Source organism: Delphinus delphis, chromosome 19 (assembly GCF_949987515.2).
Source record: "Delphinus delphis chromosome 19, mDelDel1.2, whole genome shotgun sequence".
Classification (NCBI taxonomy): Eukaryota; Metazoa; Chordata; class Mammalia; order Artiodactyla; family Delphinidae; genus Delphinus; species Delphinus delphis.
This window is the reverse complement of record NC_082701.1, coordinates 39,747,031-39,771,431: the sequence shown is the minus strand read 5'-3', so window position 1 is coordinate 39,771,431 and position 24,401 is coordinate 39,747,031.

The window sequence follows — 24,401 nt, the reverse complement described above, 5'->3', positions numbered from 1 at the left end:
GGCTCTCCCTGGCTCAAATAGCAAGACTTTGCAAGCACGGGCCCCACCTCTTCACCTGCCACCCGTCATTTGTGCACTGGAGATACTTCGTGCACTGGTGCTAAGTAAATAAAAACAACGATGCGGCTTAATTAAGACCGTGGAAAGCAGGTGCTATTTCCTGCCAGCAGGGAGAAGATGGGAGTTATCAGAAAAAAATGGAGGCAGATGTTCAGAACTGAGCACAGATGCTCCCCGAACCCAGGCTCCTGGCTGCCATCCCTCACCTATCTGCGTGAGAGGGTAGGTGAGGGGTGATGGGTGGTCCAGCCAGGGAGGAGGCCCAGCCTCGTGAGGAAAACCTCGGGCCCGGGGCAGCCAGCACCGTTTGGGGGCTGTATTTCACGCCCCCTTGGTGCCTCGGAGGACAGGCTGTGAAGCTCAACTAACTGGATTTGAATCCTTGTCACTTTCGGCTGTGGAACCTCAGGCAAGTAACTTCTCCATGCCTCAGTTTTCTCATCTGGAAAATGGGGATGCTGATAGTATATATGTCATAGGGATTGAGGGAGGATAAAACAGAACAAGTACTGAATGCTTAGAACAGCCTCTGAGTTAGAATGAATGCTGTGTGTTAGCTATTATTATCATCTTTTTTAATAGATACATGGTTTATAAAAAATGGATACAGTCCAAAGTCCTCCCTAATCTGGCCCAGATCCTTCTTTCTGGCTCATTGATTGCTCAGCTTTCCACGCTCCCCCCTGCTGGACACAACCTACCCTCCCACCACCTAGAACTTCCTTCTCTAAACATGCCTCCCATCCTTAAGCCTCCCTGCTTTGCTGATGCTAATCATCGTGCCCAGGAGGCCCTTATGCTCCCCTGTCAGTAGGGAGTTTTCTTGTGCAATCCTTCAAGATCCAGTTATGTTGCTCCTTCCGTGAAGATTCCCAGTGGCCTCCCCAGGCCTCCCTCAAGACCTCTCACTTTCTCCGTGGCCTCCCATCTGCAGTTTACCTCCCACCTCCCACGTATGCTGTGTCTGCGTGCACACAAAGTCTTTTCCAGAATAAGTGCCTCTGCAGAGAGAACTGTGTCCATCTCCATACACAACCCACACTCCCAGGGCCTAACTCAGTGCATTCCACAGCAGGTGCTCACAGACACCAGAGGATGGGAAGGGAGGAAGCAGGGAGGGAGGGCAAAGGGTAAAGCTTCGACTCTGCAGAGAAGGGTCTTGGGGTCCAGGAGGAGGAAGGGGTCCGCGGGCAGTGGGGAACCCTGGCATCCCTACCATGGCCATAGCCTAGGCCCCTGAGAAGCTCAGAGGCAGATGAATAGAGCTGAGAGTCCATCAGGAGTCATCAAGCCCTACTCACCCATTTCTTAGATGAGGAAACTGAGGCCCAGAGAGTGACGCCTCCTGAGTCATCCAGGTAATTCATGTCAGAGCTGGGACCAGAACCTAGTCTCTGTTGGGAGCTTTTTCCACCATGCAGTATGGCTACTCGTGATCTCCAGGCCCTGTGCCCTACTGTCCCCACCCAAACATTTGACCACTTTTTTGGGCTATGCTTGATGAATGTCAGTCAGTAACAGAGTTTGCAGGAAATATTGAATTACAAGGCTTGGGGACCTTGGGGGTGGTAAGGTCTGGGGTGAAATAGGAAGAAATGACATTGAAGGAGTCAGGACACAGGTCATCGAGCTGTAGGACCAAAGAGTGCTACTGCTGGGACCTTAGAGGTCTTCCGGTCCTGCCTGTCCATCTCTCAGAACAGGGAACCAGAGGCAATCCTCCCAGCCGCCCAGGTCCTGGGCCTCAGAGGTGCAGCAAGGCCCACTGCCTCTTCTCCTTTAGCAATCCCTGCCCCAGGACCTTTTCCCAGTCTGGACTTGACTGGTATTCTAGGCTCATCTATACTGGTTTCTCCTTGGCCATCCTCCTTCCTCTTCCTAGGGACTCAGAGACAGACAGTCCTTCTGCCCCTGCCCCAGGAGATGGGGTTGGGAGAGATCAAACCAAATGACGGTGGAATTTAAAGTGGTTGAAATACACTGATGGTTGGAAAGACAGTGAGACAGAGCAGAACCAGAGTCCTGACTGCTTCTTCCAGGAGAACAGAACAGGGACTGGTGACTGATGCGTCCACCCTCTGCCAGGGCTGGCTCCATCCTGCTCCCCCATGAAGACGAGGGTGAGAAGGAAGGAGAGGAAGAGGGGAGGAGGATGAAGAAACATCAGCTGAGCCCCAGGCCCTGGATCGGGCACTTTCCGTGATTATATGCATTTAATCCTCGCGACAACCCATAAGGAGGGTATTATTCTACGGATGAGGAAATTGAGGCTTAAAGAGGTTAGTAACTTGCCTGATGTCAAAGAGCCAGAAAGTGGTGGAGCCAGGACTCACAAATCCCACGTGATTAACTATGCCTGGCAGTGAAGAGAGGGAAAAAAACACAGAACAGGACCAAGATGCAAGGAAAGACCTAAGAAGGCACTGAGTCCTTCCCCAAATCCCCATCACATTCCAGAATCTGAAACCAGCTGGGGGGTGGGGGGTGGGGAGTGGGGCGTGGCTTGCCTAAGATCACACAGCAAGTCAGCAGGACAAGACCGCAGCCAGGACTTGAGGTGGGTGGACCCAGAGCCCTGGAATCCTCACCACGCTGCGCCTCCAAGTTCCCCTCCTGCTTCTCAATGCCAGTCACTCTAAGCCCTCAGGGGATGGATGTGACATCAAAAGCAACACCGCAGCACAAGCACAGAAGTGGAAGATTGGAACGAGGGGTGCTAAAGATGGAGATAGAGAATGGACCCCAGAGGGCTCCCCCGCAGAACTGGGAAAATGATGGGACTCGTGCTTCTGCAGGCAGAGGGGGCTTTTCTGGGGGCATCGTGTGTTGCTTCCCCCATGTGGAAGCTTAAATGTCCTGCTTTGACAAAAACCCAGACTACCTGAGATAACATACGTGAGAATGGTTAGCAGTGTGCCTGACATATAGTAGATGGTCAATAAACGTTCATTCCTTTTATGCAAGGGGAATGATAAATCCTCTGGATGGAGCCCATTTATTCTTGATCCAAGTATTTATTGAGCACCTATTATATGCAAAGAGCTTTCAAGCAGCCCCTCTGGCCCACGCCAAGCGCCCAGCTGCACTGAGCTGGTCTCTAGCTTCCCACAGGACTGCACTGCCCCATTCCTCTCAAGAGCTCCAGCTGGCTTCAGAACTTCCATTGGCCACCTCCAAGGCCATGTCCAGCCTCATCTCACCTCACCTATTCAACAAAGGGCTTATCACTTGGTCTTCCCAGAGTTGGATTTCCTGAGCCCAACACAGGTGGTCAACCCATCCAAGGTTAGATACAGTCACACAGTTTGTATAGTGTGACCATAGGAAAAGGAAAAAGTGACTTTGAAAGTTCGAAAGGTATGACACACACTCCTGATTTCCTGGGTATGGCTCAGGTAGCCCCTCAACCTGGATTCCAATGGTCTCTCAGGCTCTGTAGTTTCAGGCTCCCTTGGGAAACCCCTCTCTAGGTGGGAAGGCTTCCTGCCTGTTTGCCTTACCCATCCAAGGTGGAATCAGGCATGCAGCACCATGTTACAGGGGTTACAGCACGTCGGTACCCTCTGGGAACCCTCCCACAGCACCAGGAAAGAACTTCAGAGTCAGGCAGTCCTCGTTCAGATCCCAGCTCTGCCACTCTCTAGCTGTGTGACTATAAGCAAGTTACTTCACCTCTCTGAGCCTCAGTCGCTGCTGCAGAAGAAGAGTATAACAATCCCTACCCTATCTCCTGGGGTCGAGGATTAAATGAGACAATGCAACTAGAACAACTTGCATTTTGCCTGACTCACAGGAGGCGCTCAGTAAATGGAAGCTGTGATTATTATGCTCAAGTCTCCGCCTCCAAATCAATTGCTCTGTTTCTCTGCTCTGCCTGCATGATGTCAGCTCTGTGCCCCGTGGGAAACATAACCAAGCAAAAAGTCCTTTCCCCTGGCTGGTCTCCACTCTCAGTCTCAGAGGGTCAGGGCAGCCATTCATGGCTGGGGACAACTGCCAGTTCCATTAGCAGCCAGGGAAAGGAGCAGAGACACACACTCCCCTAAGAGCCGGGTTATTTTCCACTTCACCCACCAGCAGAGTGAGCAAGGGGCAGATGGGGAGGGAGGCAGGGAAGAGGTGATGCTAATAGGACGAGGAATGCTGGCTACCCTCCCCCGCCAAACACCTTTGCCCGTGGCCCCAAAACAAGCAGCTCAGAGACTCTAGCCCGACTCCAGACCCTGAGACACTCTGCCAGTTTCCCCCTCCGGCTCCCAGGGAGGGATCAAGCTATCAGCCAGCATGTGACCACTCACCAGGGTGAACACCCACTCGGCGTCAGCACATAGGAAGGAAAGGATTTCTTGAGCTCCTAAGCATCAGTCCACTTCTTGCTGCCGGCTCACCCTGGGACTTGGAAGTGCAGACGTGCATGAAGAGTCCTGGGGATTTGGCTTTGCCCCCCTGGCTCTGGGTCAGAGACTTGCTGGCCAGCCCATAGACGGCTGCAATCAGAGAGCAAGCAGCATCACAGCCTCAATGGGAGGAGGCCCAAGCAGACCAGCGGGCGCAGGCCAGACGAGGAGTTCTGCGCCGGTGAGAACAGGGCAATATGGCAGCAAGAAGTAGGGAGACAGCTATGGGAACAGGACTCCCTTCCTAGAGGGACCTTTATCCCAGAGGAAGTGGCTTCTCAAATGGAGATATCAGGCAGGCCCTTGATCACAAAGTCGGCAAGAACCAGGGTCAAAGTTCAAAGCCTGACCAGCAGCTCAGCTGAGTTCCCTCCCATTCCCTCCTCCCTGGAGACAGGGTTCATCCTGCTTTGGATACGGCTGAGGCCACAGAAAGTACAGCAACTCCAGACAATCGGGGGACAGCCAGGCCACCCAGCCGGGGGCACACTCCTGGCAGCACTGGGTGGTGAGGATGGGTCGTGCACACACTTTCTTTGCAGCTGGGGAAAGGGCCTGGGCTCTGTCTATGAGTCAGGGACAGGACAGAGAATAAGTACTGCCCACAGGGGCTCAGGAAGTGGGTCTCCCTGCTGCTGGGAAAGGAAGCAACATTATCCAGAGGGCTAATGGGCTCCTCATAGGGCAAGGCAGAGCCAAGGTGGGGAACCAGGAGTGGCCAACCTGGAATAGAGCTAGACTATAAGCTCCTTTCCTCCAAGGACTGAGTCTAGTCAACTTCCTGTGCTCGGCATAGAGAAGGTGCTCATTAAATATTCATCGAATGAATGAATGAACAAAGGAACAAATGAAAGAACAGACAAACCATGAAAGACTGAAGACTACCAATGCTGGGAGTGTGCCTTCTTTATCTGAATCCTTAGAGTACTTCCTGTTGGATTCAAGTACCAGTCTATGCCTGGCCCACCTTTGTCCCACGTGCACTTTTCTTGGGTCCAGGTCTCAACTCTCTGGCAACCTGCTATTCTGGAGAGAGTGCCATGCTGGGAGTCATCCACGCTGAGTTTGCCTCCTAACTCTGTTTCAGATGGATGTGAGGCCCTGGGCAAGTCACCCCTGGGGCCTCGGGGACTTAATTGGTAGACAGTGGAATCAGGCAAGATGATTCTCCAAGGGGCCTTAGAGGGTAAGCATCCTCAGCATCGGGAAGACACAGGGAAGGTGTTGATGCATACAGTAAGGCCCCTGGTACTCGCGTTTGTGATTTCACTTCCTTCGCATGGCAGCCCTGTGAGGTAAGCTCCCAAGACAGCACCGGTGCCTGAGACACACACTGTAGGTACGTGGCAGCATTTATCAGACCCATAGACCTTAGGGCTGGAAAGGACCTCAAGTGATCTGGTCCAGCCCAGTGCCATCAGTAGATAATTCAGTTCAGAACCACAAACACTTATTAAGTGCTTGCTGTGTGCCAAGCGACATGCCCAGTAGAGCGGGACAAAGACAAATGGGGCACATGAAAGGCTCTGCAGAGAGAGTGCTGGATGCCCTTCTCTCCCCTTCCTCCTGCTGTGCTGAGCTAACCCCCCACCCTAGCGGGCAAGGCCCCCTCAGGCCAGAGAAGAATGCCCAGTAACAGGATGGGTGCTGAGCCCGCCAACGCAGAAGGGAGCTGTGTGTTCTCTCTGCAGGAGGAGGCGGCTGACACCAGCCATGTCGCGCTTCACTGGGCAGACAGGCTCGGAGGGGAAGACAACAGCTTCCTAACAACAAGTATTAGGAGATAAGCTATTAGAGGCGCCCTATTGGGCTCTCTTTCCCTGGGCATCACCAAGGCACCCGCCAGCCATCGGCTTTCCTCCTCATCCAATTATGCAACTTCATACACTCTGTTCCCCCAGCCTGAGCTGGCTCGTGACTGCCAGCAGCACTGGGCTCGGGCAGTTACGTGGGGACCCAATGACAACAGAGCAGGGGATGGCAAAAACACCCTTGCAGGAGGAGCAAATGGGCAGGGGAGAGATGTCCCTCTCCCTCCTCCAAGAAAGCACTTTGCCAAATCTGCTCTCAGAATAACAGGGAAAGGGATGATGGACAGGGGAGAGGCGTGAGGGCTTGGAGATGAAATCGGCCTTCGTCTCATCTCCAGACTCCACTAAGCATTCTGGAAGAGATGGGAAGTGATTATGGAGAGAGGGAGCGCTTGTGGGAGGGAGAGAGGAAGGGAAAAAGAAAGGAGGAGAGCGGAGTGAGCCCAGGCACGCGTGCGCATGTGCACATACACATACACACACACACACACACACACACACACACACACGCACACATACACAGACGCACTCAAACACATACACAGATCCCCTTATCTGATTAAGGATCCAAGGGAAGTCGAAAAGCTTCTGGAAAATTAAAATGACCTGCGGGGTTAACCAGGCAAGATCCGCAGGCAGGTAACGAAAACCAAGTCTCATGGGGATTTCCTTTGCTCTGGGTGAGTTCTCCAGGCTCTGTTCCTTAGGCCAGAAGGACAGCAAGTCAGCCAGAGAGGGGGAGCTTAGGGCAGTATCTGCCTCTACCAGGTCTCCAATTCTTATTCTCCGGCGGGCCCTGTTGCTGGAGGCTGGGACCTAAACCCTTTGCTCTGGAAGGCAGGGTACAAGGAGGAGAATGGGAACAAGGACAGGGCATTTAATTCTGCCCAGAGGCATGAGAGATGGATGCTGTCTCCTCCTTCATTCCCTGATTGCTGCTCTGGCCTCTGCCAAAAAAATGCAATGGTTCTGGAGACAGATGCAGCCTCTTCCCTAAACTCTAACCAGCAAGCAAAATGGCCAGGAATGCTGCTGGTGGCCTGGATCTAGTCCTACTTCTGCTGTCACCTTGCACCAGTGACTTCAGGCAAGGACCTTTCCTATCTGGGCCTCCATTTTCCCTGCTGTAAAATGGGTACTGGGACTCAAAGCTCTAGAAAGGCCCCTTTAGCCCTGGCACTCCAGGGTTTTAGGACAGCCGGAAGGTGGGGCTGCAACCCTCTATAGGAAGCTGAGCTGAGTTGGTAGATCCACTGACCTTTTTCTGTCCCAAAGGGATGGAAAAGATTATGGTGAGGTGAGTTGCTCTGGGGGCCACCAACCCAGGTCTGGGTTAACTGGGGCAGGAGAGAGTTTAAAAGCTACAGATGACATTGGCTTGAAATAAGAGCAGACTCTCCACCGCGCCTGTGGAGCTGTTTGCCAAGCTCTGTAACATATTTGCAAACATCGCAGAATACACATATTAGGAAGCTAACAAGTTGCCTGGCATTGAAAATATATCATACACAGTGTCAGATATACTTAATATGCATTTACAACGATCCTTTTTTTCTCCCCCTACTTGCAACAGCATATTTTGCTTCCGTTTTTGAAGAGTTTATTTCCCACGGTGTTACAATCAGCCAGTGGTATTAACTCGGCAACTTGGCCAGGCCTAGAGCAGTGCCGTGCACACCATCAGCACTCAGTGGATGTTTCTGGGGGCAAATTACACCCTCAGCAGGGCTCACCTTGGGCTCTCTGGTCACCAGGAGCCGCTGAGGACTATAGCTGCACTCTTAATTTCTCTCCCTTGGAGAAGGCGGTAAGAACCTTGGCTTTATTAGCTCTGGAAACATTACTTCATCCACTCAGAGAACTTCTTGCTTCTTGGCAAGTCACTCCTGGAACTGTCCTAGCCCAGCCTGAAGCCCTAAGTGTTGGATTTCTCAAATCCAGAGAAACAGGAAAGCTGCAGCTCTGGCTTTTCCCCTTATTAGCTGCAGGACTTTCTTTCATGCTTCTAAGCCTCAGATTCCTGAGCTGTGAAAGGAAAGTGTTGACCATTTTCGGAGTTGCTGTGAGGACTCCATGAGCTTGTAGACAGGGAAGGCATTTGCATTCTCTTATTTAGATGTGCACACATTCCCACAGCACACACTAAGTGGAAGCCCCTTACATGCCAAGCCCCGTGCTTGAGTGTAGACGGTGGAGACTACAGATAAGGTGGCTGTGGGGATCCACGTAAGTGGCATCGGGGTGGGGGTGGGGGCAGGGTGGTGTGGGAGGAACTAGCCCAGGAGATGATAGGTCTCAGGAAGAGGGGAAGTAGGGGGATACATAAGATAAAGACCAGGAGTGCAGCATGCATGCCTGGGAATACCCAGGACCACACAGAGCCTGGGAATACAGGGAAAGGAGCAGACTGGGGGTGGAGGAAGAGAGTATTCAGTTAAGGATAAGTTGTGATCAAAAGGGGCTTGAGGTAAGGCGTCCATGTGGAAGAGTCAAGAAGGCAGCTGGATAAACACATCTGCAGCACAAAAGCAGTGCTTGGACTGGGAATAGGGATTCAGGAATCCTGTGAGTTCAGGCAGTTGAGCCAGGGAGTAGATGAGTTCTTTCTGGAGTGGGTGAAGGACATCAGGGCCAAGGACAGAACTGATGGGCTGATCAGTTTCCGCAAGTGAGAAAGAGAGGGGAGGGAATGCTGTCACGTAAGACCAAGAAGACTTGGTCAGGGAGACACACAATTGAGACAGAGAGAGAGAGAGAGAGAGAGAGTGAGAGAGAAAGAGAGAGAGAGAGAGAGAGAGAGAGAGGGAGAGAGAGAGAGAAATGGAAGAGCTGCTGTACTTTTTAAAATCATCTGTCACCCCAAACCACTGGAATATAAGCTCCATGATGGCAGGGTTTTATTTTTTTTCTGCTTTGTTCATTGCTTTATCTCCAGTACCTAGAATCATGCCTGACACATAGCATAGTAGGGACTCAACAATATTTATTGAATGAATGAATGAATGAAGCTGAGGATGAAACTAGATAGTTCCTATTGAAATTGGCAACCAGGAGGTCATTGGTGGTCTTCACTGGACAGGGCTTGATGGGGATGGAAGGCTGGTGGTGGTAGATGAGGAGGTGAAGTAGGGCAAGAAAGAGTGGTGATGGGTAGAGGAAGCCCACGTGCAGCAATGAAGACCCAACACAGCCAAAAATAAAAATAAATAAATTTATAGAAAAAAAAGAAAAGAAAGGATGCAGGAGACTTACACACATTCTTATGTACAGGAGAAGGAGCCAAGGAAGAGAGTAAGGCTGAAGATGCAGGAGCGAGGGCAAGGATGATTGATGGACCAAAGTCCCAGAAGATGCAGGGAGAAATATAAATTGCTGAGCAAATAAAACAGATTATTGCCTCCCTCTGTTGGTCCTCGTATTATAGGAAGAGGGAAGGCTGACAGGCAGACTGATTGGGTTTGAGCTGTCCCTCACTTACCCCACCCCTTACTGGCTGGACGCTGTGTGAGCTGTTTAACCTTTCTATGCCTCAGTTTCCTTACCTGGAATATAGCGATAAGAATTCCCACCTCATATATTTCTGGGAGATTAGATGAAAGACTTCATTTAAGTGCGTGGCACATGGAGATCTCTTGACAAATACCAGCTCCCCTTCCCTTAATACTATCTGTTCAGTCAAGAAGGAAATTTGACAGTACTTTTTTTTTTATCTCATCAGCCAACACCAGGGTATCTTTTTTTTTTTTTTGAATGCTGCTCTTGAATGGAATTGATGGTTTAGCCTCTCTGAGACTTTCCCTGCAGCGGCTGGAAGAAGGATGCTAACTGCTTCCCTTCTGCAGGATCTCAAGCCAGCACCTGAGCAATGAATGCAAGGTACCAATGCCAGACTGGCCAGTAGGGTCCTGTGAGGCTGGAGAGGGGCATCGAGTCCATTAACGTGAGCCTCCATTGTCACTTATCCCAAAATGCTCACAGCCACCACCCTAGGGCCCCAGATCCTAGGAGGTTGGGGTTTGGATTAAATATTTCTGGTTTCACCTCCCACCTCCGCCCCTTAACCAGCTGTGCAAACTTGGGTAAGTCCCTTATCCTCTCTGAGCCTCACAACAACCCTGCAGAGCAGAATTTATACTCTCATTTTACCCAGGGAGGAATTGAGACTCAAAGAGGTAAAGTAACTTACTCAGGATCACACAGTATATTTAGTCCGGGTCTCAGCAGGAACCTGATGGCAAACTGAAACTGAAATAACTTGAGGAAAGTTTAATGAAAGGGTTATTTGAAAAGACATGGGCAGGGCATAGGGAAACCATAAGGGATATAGAAGTACCTTGGGGCAGGTAACTACTAGTGCCTTTACCTGAAAGGGAGATTCCCACAACCCAAGGATGGAAAGGGTTGTGTGGAGAGGGCCACCTAGCAAGACCCATGACCTTTAGTTAAGGGACACATAGGGAGGAAAATGGAAAGTTAAATACTCCAACCTTGCTCTCCTCCCTCCCTCTCTTCTCCTGCTGGAGCTCTCCATGAGATGAGCACACACAGAAGCCAGGAGGCAAGGGAGCTCCTGAAGCAGTCCATGTAGGTCTATGCAGTGAATCTGGAGGGCAAATGGAAGATATCCAGCACACACAGCTAACTCTGAAATGGCAGAACAAGAATTTGAATCAGGGCTATCAGACCCTTTCCACTACAATGCCATTTCCTGTAGATCCTCAGTAAATGGTCATTAAATGATTGAAAAGGGATGAATACATGGATGAATACATGGATGGATGGATGGATGGATGGACGAACAGACTGATGGGTGGTTGAGTGGGTAGGTGGGTGAGTGGGTGAGTGGATGGATGGATGGATGGATGACTGGATTGGGTGGATGGATGGGTGAACGGATAGATGACTCCTACAGCTTCATTCATATGGCTTTGACTAATCTTGTCATCTGATTAGAAATAAAAGGCTTGCCAGAAGTTTTATTTCTCAGCCATAAATGGGTTCTAAGAACAAAGCCCTCTTACCAGGTTCTAAGTCTCTGTAGGAGTTGCTTGTCTCTCTCTCTTGCCTCTGGCTCATTTTTCCTGCTGCTGCTGCCATTGCTGAAGCGGCTGCTCTTGCTGGAGCTGCTCCTCTCTCTGAGATCTAAGCCTCGAGTCAGGCCAAGCCGCCTGCAAACAAAGTGAAAAGAAGGCAGAGGGCAGAGGAGGCTACTGCCCTTGCTCTTCTGGGGCTGGAGCACAAAGCTGAGTGATCCAGCCCCTCTGTTAGTCCAAGGGAGCTGCGGGGATGGAAGAAGGAGGGAAGTGGGAAGGCAGGATGTTTGCTATAATTATTTTCATTGATCTGTCTACTTAGATCCCAAGTGCTGCAAAGCCATTGTGGCATTTAAGAAAAATAATTCAAGGTAAAAACACCTCTTCCTTCCTGGTCCCTCCTCCTTCATCAATACCACCTCAGCTTCCATCTTCCCTTTCACTCAGGCCACTGCCTCCCACCTCTTAGGTGGCCTGGGTCGCCTACAAGAGGCAGGTGAAGGCAGGAACCTAGCAATGGCAAAAAGCCTGGGCCCTGGAGTCTGCAGCCCTGGATTTGAGACTCCACTGCTCCCAGCTGGCTGGCTGGTGACCCCAGGCAGGTTGCCATCCCTCTCTGAGTTTTGGTTGCCCTATCTGGAAAATTAGGAGATAAACTGAATATGTAAGTCCTAATTTGGAACCGTTAGTCCAAGACTGGACCCCTTCTGAGGCAAAGGGACATGCCTACCATACCGTTTCCTGAAATTCTGGTTCTTGAGTGAATTTCTGATCTCCAGCGTTTGACCACAGAAGGACCCCCATACTACCATTTCTTGTTGTTTTCCAAGCCATGGTAGATTCATCCTTCCTCTTCTCTGTCCTTGACTCATTGTGGGGCACCATTCAACCCATTATACAGAGAGGAAAAACTGAGGTGCTAAAGTGGTAATTATTGCTTCCTTGCCTTGCCCACTAACTACCTGCCTGACACTTGAAATCCATAGATTTGTACCCTGACAATGATTCTTCCCTAGAGGATTCTTGAGGAAATTGTAGCTCACAGAGGTTAAAGCTGCCGCCTAAAGACACACAAGTAGAAAGTGGCAAAGCTGGACGCTGACTTGGGTCATTGTTACTCTGGAGCCCACGGCTCCAGAGTGGGCTCCACTGACTCTCCCTGCCTCTCCACACCATGTCTAAGGCTAAGCCTAAACCCAGGCCTCCTGCCTTCCAGGGAGAAAAGCTCTAAGACACACCCTGACCCAGCAGAGCAAAAGGAGCAGGGAGGGAACTTGGTTGGGAAAACCCCCTCATTCAGGAAGTCTTCTGAGCGCCGCCAAGCCATCCCAGGGCATCAGGGGAAGATGTAATCAGGGTGACCGCACATGTTTCACGGACTCATTAAAGACCATGTTCTGGGGTAAATGATTGCTTTCCCCCAATCCTGCTGAAAAGAAAATCAATCGCCTCTTTGTAGATTTAGGACGGGATAGCTGGCAATTAGAAAACACTTCCCCAGGCAGGCTCTGGGGAAAGGGGTCTCTTTCCATCTCCCATTCATTCTATCAGTGACACCCCGGCTGAGCCTCCAGGCTTGCAGGAGGCTGGGGATGTCCTGGGCCGTGTCCAGGGATGTGGCTGAGGTCTCATTGGGTGCCCCGGGCTCCTGGTCCCATCTCTGCTGCTGAGGCTTCATCTGGGGGCCTCCACCCTCTCTCCCCATACCTCCACCCCCCATCCGTGCCCCATCAGCTAATGGATTTTTCTCTGTACAGAGAGATTTACTAAACAACGGAACTAGGACGCATTAAGTCTGCGGGTTTGGAGGTTTGTTTTAGAGCAATTCTTGCCCGGAGAACTGGCCGCTGAAATTGAGATGCATTCTTCTCAGAAAATATTGATTTCAACTAGAAGCAAATCCAAGAACTCACTGCTCATTGGATTTAACTGCTGGCAGCTGGAGTTTGGACTGTGGGAGAGGTCACGAAGGGCTCCGCACCTGAGGCCTCGGACATGAGGGTGATGAAGAATATTCAGTTAAGCAAGACCTGAAAACTCACCCCCAAATATACCAAACAGATGCTCACTTTGAGCTTGACAGTTACTCGTGTATATGACCAAAAGAGGAAAATGGACATCGTCCCACATATACTGTGAGCACACCCAGTACACACAATCCCACACGAGTCTGAACTCATACACACAGGCACAGTGACAGACACATGGGCTTTATGCTTTCACCCCAAACTGGACCCCAGAGTTTTTTTCCTCCAGGAAGCTTTGCTCAACTACATCTATCTTTCCTCTCCTTTTCCATCAGAATTTTCAGCAACTCAGAAATGCATGTCCATATATGTCTTCTCTTCCTAGCATTGTTCTGCATTGCTTCTGTTTCTCCCAAAAAGTTCCCAGGGACTGGAACCACATCTATATCTTCAGCATCTCGCACAGCACCTAAGGTCCACAGTGGAAAGAGCTTGGGACCTTTAGAAATGAAATTAGTCAAGCTAAGATCTTGATCCAGTTCAGGAACCTTCTAGTTGTGGGGTCTGGGCAAAAGCTTTTCCTCTCTCGACCTTGGTTTTCTTATTTCTAAAAAGTAGAGAAATAGGATTAGACTAGATAGATTTGGAGAATTTTCTCAGCTACTTAAAATAGAACAGAGCCATTGTGGTTCTTAGTTCTAGAAAATGACCCCCCGCCACCAAGCTTCTCAATACTTGGCAGAGGTTCTTGGATGGAGTAACCTGAAAGCAACCCTCTCCTCTCAGTCCCTGAGACGAGGGAGCAAAGTTCTGGGGATGCATGGCAATTTAATACAAAGAAGAGAGGCAACAATTTTGATAAGAGATTTGAGCTCTTCAGTAAAGAAAATATAGAGATGGCAATGTCCAGGAGGAAAAAAAAATTCCCCTCCACCCTTCCTGGTTCTTCTGGTTGGTCTAAGAATTAAAATGCCATAAGACGGATTAATAGGAGAAAGTCAAATTTAATTATGTACATACAGGGAATCCACACATGAGAGATTCCAAAGACAGTCAGGTCAGATGAGGTATATATGTCACCCTAGACTAAGGAAAAGGGCGTAGGGGTCTGGGACTTCAAAGGGAAGGAAGGCAATTCATAGGAAGATGAAAAAGAGTAAACGTTGGTAAACAAATGTTTGCTGCACTATAGAGACCATGGGACACGGAGAGGACTTTGATCAAACATGCCTTGCTAAGTTTCCCCCAGGCTACCACACCTATAGCTCATATTCTTTGTAGGTATCTCTGGCGGTAGCTCACTTCCTAGACCAGGCCATTTAGGCAATTAAGGGGGAGGTAAAAGGAAAGACTTCCTGAGTTTTCTGTTTCTTAAAAACAATCAGCCTGAAATAATCCCCGTGCCAAAGAGACACATTTGGGTCCTACACCACAATATACTAGCGTGGCTACACAATCTTTTTAAACTGACGGTATGAAATGCTGGCGAGCATTGGAACTTTCATACACTGCTGATAGGAAAACAAAATGTACAGCCACTGTGGAAAGCAATTCGGCAGTTGCTTATAAAGTTAAACAGGCTTACCACATGACCCGGTAATCCTAGTCCTAGGTATTTACCCAAGAAAAAATGAAAACTTACGTTCACACAAAAACCTGCGCTTAATGTTTTAGAGCAGCTTTCTTAGTAATTGCCCAAACTGGGAACAATTTGAATATTCTTCAGTGGGTGAATGGATAAACAAAATGTGGTATATCCACATAATGGAACTCAACAATAAAAAAGAATAAACAATTGACACGTGACAATATCATAGATGCACTTGCATTTTGCTAAGTGAAAGAAACCTGACTCAAAAGGCTATATACTGTATGCTTCCATTTATATGAATTTCTAGAAAAGGGAAACTACAAGGATGGATAACACACCAATGATTGCCAAGGTTGGTGGGGAGGAGAGGAGAGCAAACAAGAGAATTTGGGCTGTGACAGAACTATTCTGTGTCAAGATCGTGGTGATGGATACATGACGCTCTGAACTTGTCAAAACCCATAGAACTGTATGCTACAAAGAGAAAACTCTTCTGTGTGTAAACTTAAAAATAACTTTTTAAAATGAAAACAAAAAGCTAAAGGAAATTGCTAACATGACCGCTTTGACATAGCTCTGTTAAAATGGTGACATCAAATTGGCCCCATCAGACAGATGAATAGATAAAGATGTGGTACATATATACAATGGAATACTACTCAGCCATAAAAAAGAACAAAATAATGCCCTTTGCAGCAACATGGATGCAACTAGAGGTTATCATAGTAAGTGAAGTTAGTCAGAAAGAGAAAGACAAATACCATATGATATCATTTATATGCGGAATCTAAAATATGACACAAATGAACCTATCTGTGAAACAGAAACAGAATCACGACACAGAGAACAGACTGGTGGTTGCCAAGGGGTAGGGAAGTGGGAGAGGGATGGAGTGGGAGGTGGGGATTAGCAGATGTAAGCTTTTATATATAAAATGGATAAACGACAAGATCCTACTCTAAAGCCCAGAGAACTATATTCAATATCCTTTGATAAACCATAATGGAAAAGAATATTTTTAAAAAAGAATGTGTATTTATGTATGACTGAATCACTTTGCTGTACAGCAGAAATTAACACAACATGGTAAATCAACTATACTTCAATTAAAAAAAATTGTTTTTAATTGGCCCCGTCAAACCATTAGGCTTCAGCCCCCCTCTTCCCTTCATCCCTGTGCATCTGGGATAGAGATGGGAAATTTTTCAGGGGAGCAAGAAATGATCGAAGTTTCCTACTCTCCCCTTCAACTTCTTTCATGTCCCCTGTAAGCAGTCCTTGGCAGTCAGGCAGAAGCAGGTGCATCTTTGGGGATGGAGAATCCTTCTGCTGTGGCAGCCCAAGCTTGCTTGGGGCGGCCACAGAGGCAGCAGAAGTGGAGCTGGCTGAGCAGGCCTGGAGGGCAAGGGGACCTCTGGGTTTCCTTCTACTTTGCCCGGCCTGAAATCCAGGGCAGACAGGCAGACAATGGGCCACGGCAGAAGCCCAGGTGGAAGGAGAGGAAAAAGGAATCCCCTATAAGCTCCTGTGGTGGAGGAGAAAGAGGAAAAGAAAGAGGTGAGGGAGATGCACGGTGTTGGTGTCCATGCACCAACCTGATCAGCCAGTTCCATCTTTCCACTCACTTGTAGGACCTTAAGCAAATAGCTGGTTGCCAGTTAAAGTGGGTTATGTTTTCCCTTAGCTTCTTCATCTGTAAAGATGGAAAAATAATCGTACCTACCCTTGAAGCTTATTGAGATTATTGAGTTAATATTCACTCATTCACTCAACGGATATTTATTCCTCATCTATTATGTACCTGTCACTGTCTTATGTGCTTAAGATAGAGATTAAAAATTTTTATTTTCATGGGCTTGGCATTGTAAGGAGCAGAGACAGATAGTCACAAAGGGTGACTATGTAATATGGTAGGTGGTGGAAATGCTATGAAGAAAAAAGGCTAGAAATTGACAGGAAGAGCGGTCTCTCCTATGCAGAATGATCAGGGAAGGGAAGACCTGCTGAGGAGGTGGCATTTGAGCAGAGACCTGGAGGAAGTGAGAGAGTGGCGTGGGGAGGGGAACATCCCATGCAGAGGGAAGAGCATGGGCAGAGGCTCTGAGGCAGCAGTGTGCTTGTCAAAAGCCAGGGTGGCTAGAGCGAAGGGAAAAGGGTAATGAGATCTGAGAAGCAGTGAGGGACCAGGTGATGAGGGGCTTGATGACCACTGTGCGTGCTTTATCTTTTATTCAGAGTGAGATGAAAAGACATTGACAGCCTTTGAGGAGTGACATGATCTGACTCGTGTTTTAAAAGGATCTCTCTGGACAGCTTGTAAAAAAAAATAGACAGTAGAGCAGCAGGCATGAAGGTCAGTTGGGAAGTTATTGAGTAACGTAGAGGAGAGATGATGGTAGTTTGAACAAATAGAAACACATATATGATACTCGAGCCAAGCCCGGCACAAGGAAAGTGCTCAGTCAGTGTTACCTATAATTATTATTGCTAGTATCATCAAGTTCATCATCACTGTCAAGAGTAGGGAGTCAGGGAGACCCCAACACAGCCCTTGTCCCTGGAGAGAACGAACAGAAGACCCTGCTGGACCCCATGTGGAGCTGTGTGAACCTGCGGGACCCAGAGCCTCCGGGCAAAGGTTCCCCATTGTCCCTGTGTCTCTCTCTCAATCTGTCCCCTGAGAGAAGTGACAGGGCTTTTTGACACTACATTTGTTTGGGGAAAGAACTAAATGGAGAAAGGCTGGAGGCATAGAGCTCTTGAGGTTGGGAAAGCAAATGAGAAGAGCTCAGGCCTAGCAGCACAGGTTGGTCCTGTCACTATCTGATGATCTCATTTCGTCCTCAAAATGTGTCCAGAAGTAGATAGTTTATCTCCAGTCCTCAGATGAGAAAAGCGAGCCCTAGAAAAGCCAATTATCCAGGATTAGTGATAGAAGTGGTGTCTGACGGCAGGGTGGGGTTGTTGGTCTCTCAGACACCCCTGCTCCCCGGGGCGCAGCTCAGCCTCCCCAGGTTAGCTGTGTACATTCTTTGATGTAGGTCCAAGAGCCCCCTTCAGGACTCAAACCGCAGGTCATGCTGAGAGCTTCTCCATCTTTGGATCTCCAATCCATGGAATCAACCAGCTCTGAAATCACTCTTTCTTCTGCTCCATTGTTTACAAAGTTAAGATTTTTTTCTTTGTCATAGAAAACCGTAGATCACCAAGAAATTTCATCTGTCTTGACTGTTGCTTTTTGCAAACGTAAGACTGATTTGTTCTTACCTGGTAGAATTTTCCAAATTTATCTCAGGGAAAGCCATCTATCTGTGCCAAGCAATTTGACTTCCTAGAACATTGCTGGACTTTCTGTTCTCGCCAAAAAAAAAAAAAAGAAAGAAAGAAAGAAAAGAAAACTCATCAAAGCCTTTGTCTCTGTGAAACATCATGTATAACTATGTCAAAAGAAATCCAGTATCCTTGGAGGAAAGGCTAATTCTCAGAGCAGGACAGGAAAAAGTACAAGATAAGCCAGAACATCTTTATACCAGAAACAAGGAAGCTATCAAACATTATCAAAGATTATGGGATTTGTGTCAAAATGACTCAGGAGCCAACTTGAATAGGCTCCCACTGGTCAAAGCTGGTGCAATTTAAGCATCAATAAGGACAGTTCACTATATTAAAACACATAAAAATGTTTAAATTCGTGAGTTTATAATGATACTCAAGAAATAAAATAAACTGTCAGCTCCGGAGGATGCTAAGGAACAAACTCATTCTTTTGAAAACTGGCAAATAAAGGGAAAGAAGCAAACATTTATCCTGCCTTTTCTATACAAATGGTGCCACTTGTAACAAAATACTTAATGAGGAGAAATGTATCTTAATAGAATTGTTCTGGCTGACGAAGAGTGAATAACTGCAGTATCATTTGTAAAAACTGATGGATTAGTCGATGTAGGCAAGGGTCATGGGAAGCCACGTGACCAAAAGGCAACTAGATATTGACACCTCTTGTTAGAAGAACACAAAGACCAAAATAAATCAAGCCTTAACCTGATCAAGCTTCCAGACCTACCTAACTGTCAGTTGACAGGTAATTTAAGGACAGAGGAACACACCAAATGGCACCATAGTATTCAGCAAAATCAGATTGTGGAAAAATCTACAGGACAAAGGACACAGTTTCTTTGAAACATAAATTTCAGGAGGGGGAAAAAAAAGATTGGATGCAGAAACTATAGATTAAAGGATACTTAAGAGACTTATCCATTGACCAAAATACACAGACTTTACTGGAACCTGACAAAAATAAGCAAAGTGCAAAAAAAAAAAAAGTTTATGAGAAATCAAGGAAATTTCAATACTGATTAGGTTTTTAATGAAATTAAGGAATTAACATTTGCTTTGGGGGTATGCACCAATTAGCTATTGCTGAGTAACAAACCACCCCGAAATTTAGTGGCTTAAGTCAACAACTGTTTTGTGTGTTCATGATTTTGTGAGTCACCAGTTTGGGCAGGTATCAGCTGGGACAGCTCAGATCTGTCCCACCCAATGTGGTCGGATCACTCCTATGTATGGACTCAACGGAACAAGCTCTGCCTCTCCCTTTCTCTCACTCCAGGTGGCCTCTCATTTTCAGGGGGCTGGGCTGTGGGCCTTTTCATATGGTGGCAGAAGCATTGGCAGCAACAGCAAGAAAGGGAAGGCCCCCATGGGCAAGTGCTTTCTGGGCTTCTGCCTTGCACCATGTTTGTCATTGTCCCATTGGCCAAAGAAAGTCCCATTGTCAAGCCCAGAGTCAGTGTAGGGGGAGAATTCACAAAGGCATAAACACTGAGAGCTGTGGTTCATTGGCGCTCATGCTGTAACCAGTGTGAGAGTGGTCATATAGGTATGGTTTTAAAAGAGCATTTATCATCTAGAAATAAATATTAAATATATTTATATGTGTATAAATATATCTTTAATATGGCATATTACAATATCTCCATATAAAATGATATGCTTCAGGACTTCCCTGGTGGCAAAGTGGTTAAGAATCCGCCTGCCAATGCAGGGGACACGGGTTCGAGCCCTGGTCCGGGAAGATCCCACATGCCGCGGAGCAACTAAGCCCATGCGCCACAACTACTGAACCTGTGCTGGAGCCTGTGAGCCACAACTACTGAGCCCACGCACCACAACTACTGAAGCCTGCATGCCTAGAGCCCATGCTCCGCAACAAGAGAAGCCACCATAACGAGAAGCCCACACACTGCAACAAAGAGTAGCCCCCGCTCACCGCAACTAGAGAAAGCCCGCACACAGCAATGAAGACCCAACGCAGGCAAAAATAAAATATAAATAAATAAATAAATTTATTAAGCAAATGATACACTTCAAAGTAATCGGGGATGGGGCAGAGGGAGTGGGTCAGTGTAGAGATGAAATAAGCTTGGCCATGAGTTTATTGGTTTATTGAAGCTGATTGATGAGTATATGATGGGCTATTGTATTATTATTGTCTCTTGTATATGGCTGAAATTTTTGATGATATCAAATTCTCTTTTAAATGACTGTTCAACTCCCAATGCTAGGAGGACCCAAGGGAGACAAAGGCACCCTCATTTTTGTAGCTTCTTCCAAATACCGTGTCTTGCTTCCCAAGGTAATGAGGAGTGAGGCAGCACCAGGGGAGCTTTTCTACACCCTCTGCTTCCTTCCCCTCTCTGGAGAGTCACGTGAGACTGCACAGCTTGCAAAAGCAACATGGTGAGTGAACAACTCGGTCAGCCCAGGCGTACACTATACCTATGATTTTAGTTATTAGCATTCACTTTTTTTCCCGGTTATTTTGGTACTTAGGACATGGACCTATTGTGGATGACAAATTGCAAACCACTGCAATTATTAACCAAAAGAAGAATGAGAGAATGAGGACTCAGGAGCCATAAGGAGAGTGGGGGTTAGAGGCAGGGGTCTCTACTAACAGGAAGTTAATAGGGGAGGGGAAGAGGAAAGGAGATGAGCCCCATCCAACTGGGATCAACCAACATTCACCGCATACGTAATGGATACTCAACATTTGTCTGGATGGAAAAAGGAAAAAATGTTCAATTGGATGCTATTCAGCCCTTAAAGTGTTCACCACCATTTATTCACTCCAAACACGTATTGAGTGCCTACTGCATGCCAGCCTCTATTTGATGCTAGATGAGAATAAAAAGATGATTTAAGATACTTTTCCAATCGGTATTAATGAAGACGATTCCAGTTGTAATAATACTTTACAATTCAAGTCAGCTTCAGCAGAAAAGAGAACTTATTGGCTCATGTAACTAGAAAGTCTAGGGGTGGCTTCAGGCACATCCAAGTGCTCCAACGATGTTGCCAGGAACCTGTCTCTCTCCATCTCTTGGATCCGCTTCCTTCTGCATGGACATCATTCCCAGACAGACTTTCCCACCAGCAGCAACAAGTTTACATCCTACCACGTTGGCAACAAAAGTCCTGGGATTGGGTCTCCCTGGAACAGATTGGCCCAGTGCCCATTCCTGGTCAGGGAGAAGGAATGTTCAGATGGGCCAGGCCTAGACTGTGGGTCTCGCTCTGTGACTGGGGAAGAGGCCAGACCTACTTAGCAACACAGACAGAGAGAGGAGAAAGTTCCCCAAAGGATATTCACAGTGTGGCCAACTGGAGGAAGAAGAGAGGGTGGAGGTTGGCCTAGCAAAGCAATCGATATTCTCCAGGGCCTTAGAGTCATTCATCCACTCACTCCTTCACTCGATAAATCTTCACTGAGTGCATGTTGTGTTCCAGACTCTATTCTAGGTGCTGGAGATACAACTTTGACCAAGACAAAGTCACTGCGATTGTGTTCTAGAAGTGAAGACAGAAAATAAAGATGTCAACAATACATTTTTATTTCAATTCAGATCCTGATTTCCCACGAAGCGAATAACAATGGAGACGCTTCATGAGGGACCAGCGGGGAAGGCTCACTTCGAGGGTTTGTTAAAGCTGAGGCGTGGAGGCTGAAAGGAGCCTTGAGCATCCCATGTGCATATCGGGCGAGTAGACAGACTCCCTACCCTGCAGTACAGCAAGTGCTCTGTAAAATACAGACACAATCCCTCCCTTGGGACATCAGGAAGGAAGCTACTAAGTCCTCTGGAAGGGCTTGGGGGAGGGCAAGCACAGGGAGGGGTTAGAGCGCTTTGCACAGAATTTAAACCAAGTCTTGTATGAGTAGATACAAGGTAGGACACGAAAGAGAGAAAGAGAATTAGAGGCAAGGGGATCAGGGACGTTTGAGGAAGAGTGAAGCTCCGTCTAGTGGACAGCCTGGAGTGACAAGAGGGGAGAGGCTGGGCTCACCTGTTGCGATGGTTAACAAGGCTTTGATTGCCCCATCCACAGGTAATGAGTCTGAGGGATACAGAGGTCAGATCCAAGCTTGAGTTCCTTGTGTAGCCAAACAAGACTCTGCACCCCGAGAGAAATCTGAAGGGCTTCATAGAGGAGGGGACTTTTCAGCTGTGTTTTGAATGAATGAATCTCCCTCCTCTTTATCCCCCAACAACTACCACATCTTTATGAAGCAAGATAGAGGGCGAGCGGAAGCACCAAGCAGAATAAGGCATGACCTCTGACCTCAGCTTGCTGGCTGTGGAGTTGGCCAACGGACCACAGGTGAGACTCACCTTGACTCTGCACTGGAAGGAGGCTTGAATATGATCTAGCGCACCCCATAATTTTCTAACTGGGGCACTGAAGTTCTGAGACAACAGGTGCCTTGAACAAGGTCACACCGAACTGAGACCAGACTCACAGCCTCTCCCCCTGCTTCTGCGCGAATGAGGGTTTTACTCCGGGGACCCTCCACCTTGAGGTCCTGTTTCTACCCCAGGACCCCCTTTGCAAGTCCAGGTTGTTTCTAACATGTGAAGAAGGTGTGGAAACTCCCCAGCCTTTCCTTTCCCAAGTCCAGTTCTTCCAACTTGACCCTGATGTCTCAGGGTCAGACTCTTCCCTTCCACTTCCAGTGTGTCAGTCAGCCTCACAGTGCGGTGCCACGGTTGGGACTCCAGGTGCCCACAGAGAGGACAGGATCATCACCGCCTTTACCCTGAGCAGCGCAGCATCTCAACCGAGGGCCCCGTTCGGAGAAGCAGCGGTTGACCACAGCTCTCCCAGAGTCATTTGTGGCAGCCAGAGATTCCTCCAGGAAGCCCTCTAGGGAGGATACTAGTGGACTGCATGGGGCTGGCAGTGGGCAGGGGACTTAGGAGTGGGCTGGGGGAGGGAAGCTGCGATGGCCAGAGACGTGAACCTGGGCCCTTCCCTCCCTCAGCCCTGACCACCGTGCCTACCTCTGCCCTTTCTCAAGTAGTTGCTTCGAGAAATGCATGGAATCAGCGGAGCACTCTGCAAGGAGCCAGGAGGCCGCAGCCCAGGCTGCTCTGATGCAGCTCATCACAGAACCTTGGGCCACTTGGTCTGCTTCTCTGGGCCTCCCTTCCCTCATCTTGAAACGGGATGCCTACATGTTTACACATGTGCATTTCTCTTAGGCAGTGCTGACAACGATGCTGGTTGCTGAAGGCCACCCCGAAACTTCCCAAAGGCTGTCAGTTATCATGGTCTGTCCATTATCGGGAGATGGAACCTCTGTCCTTAATTTAAAATGGTTGGAACTAGGATTTGGGACTGTGACCTCCCAGCCGGAGAGATGCTCCAGGGCCCTCCCAGAGGCAGTAGGAAGGAGGAGGGCCAGATCAAGTACAGACCCCCAGTTAATCTGAATTTCAGGTAAACAATAAATACATTGTTTAGAATAAGTATATCTCAAATCCTACATGGGACATACTTATGCCAAAAACATTTATTTGTTATTGATCTGAAATTTAAATTAACTGGCCATCCTGTATTTTTATCTGCTTAATCAGAGCCAGGTCCAGGTGATGGAGGAAGAGTTGCAAGACACCAGTGTTGGGGGACTTCCCTGGTGGTCCAGTGGTTAAGACTTTGCATTTCCACTGCAGGGGGTGTGGGTTCGATCCCTGGTTGGGGAACTAAGATCCCACATGCCACAGGCATGGCCAAAAAATTTAAAAAAAAAAAAGGGCTTCCTTGGTGGCGCAGTGGTTGAGAGTCTGCCTGCCGATGCAGGGGACGCGGGTTCGTGCCCCGGTCCAGGAAGATCCCACGTGCCGCGGAGCGGCTGAGTCCGTGAGCCATAGCCGCTGAGCCTGCGCGTCCGGAGCCTGTGCTCCACAATGGGAGAGGCCACAACAGTGAGAGGCCCGCGTACTGCAAAAAATAAATAAATAAATAAATAAATAAAATAAAATAAGACACCAGTCTTGAGCACCTGACTGCACACCCCCATCTTCCCACCCCTCCCCCCTCAGTCCTCTTCTTGCCTCCACGTGGTCCTCACTGCCATGGGGCTGGGAGCAGGGAAGGAGAAGTGGGGAACCCCCAGAGCAATGGCAGGGGTGGGAAAGTGTGGGGAAATAAGGCAGAGAGGCAGACAGAAAGACAGGACCTTTCAGGAGGCCACCTGC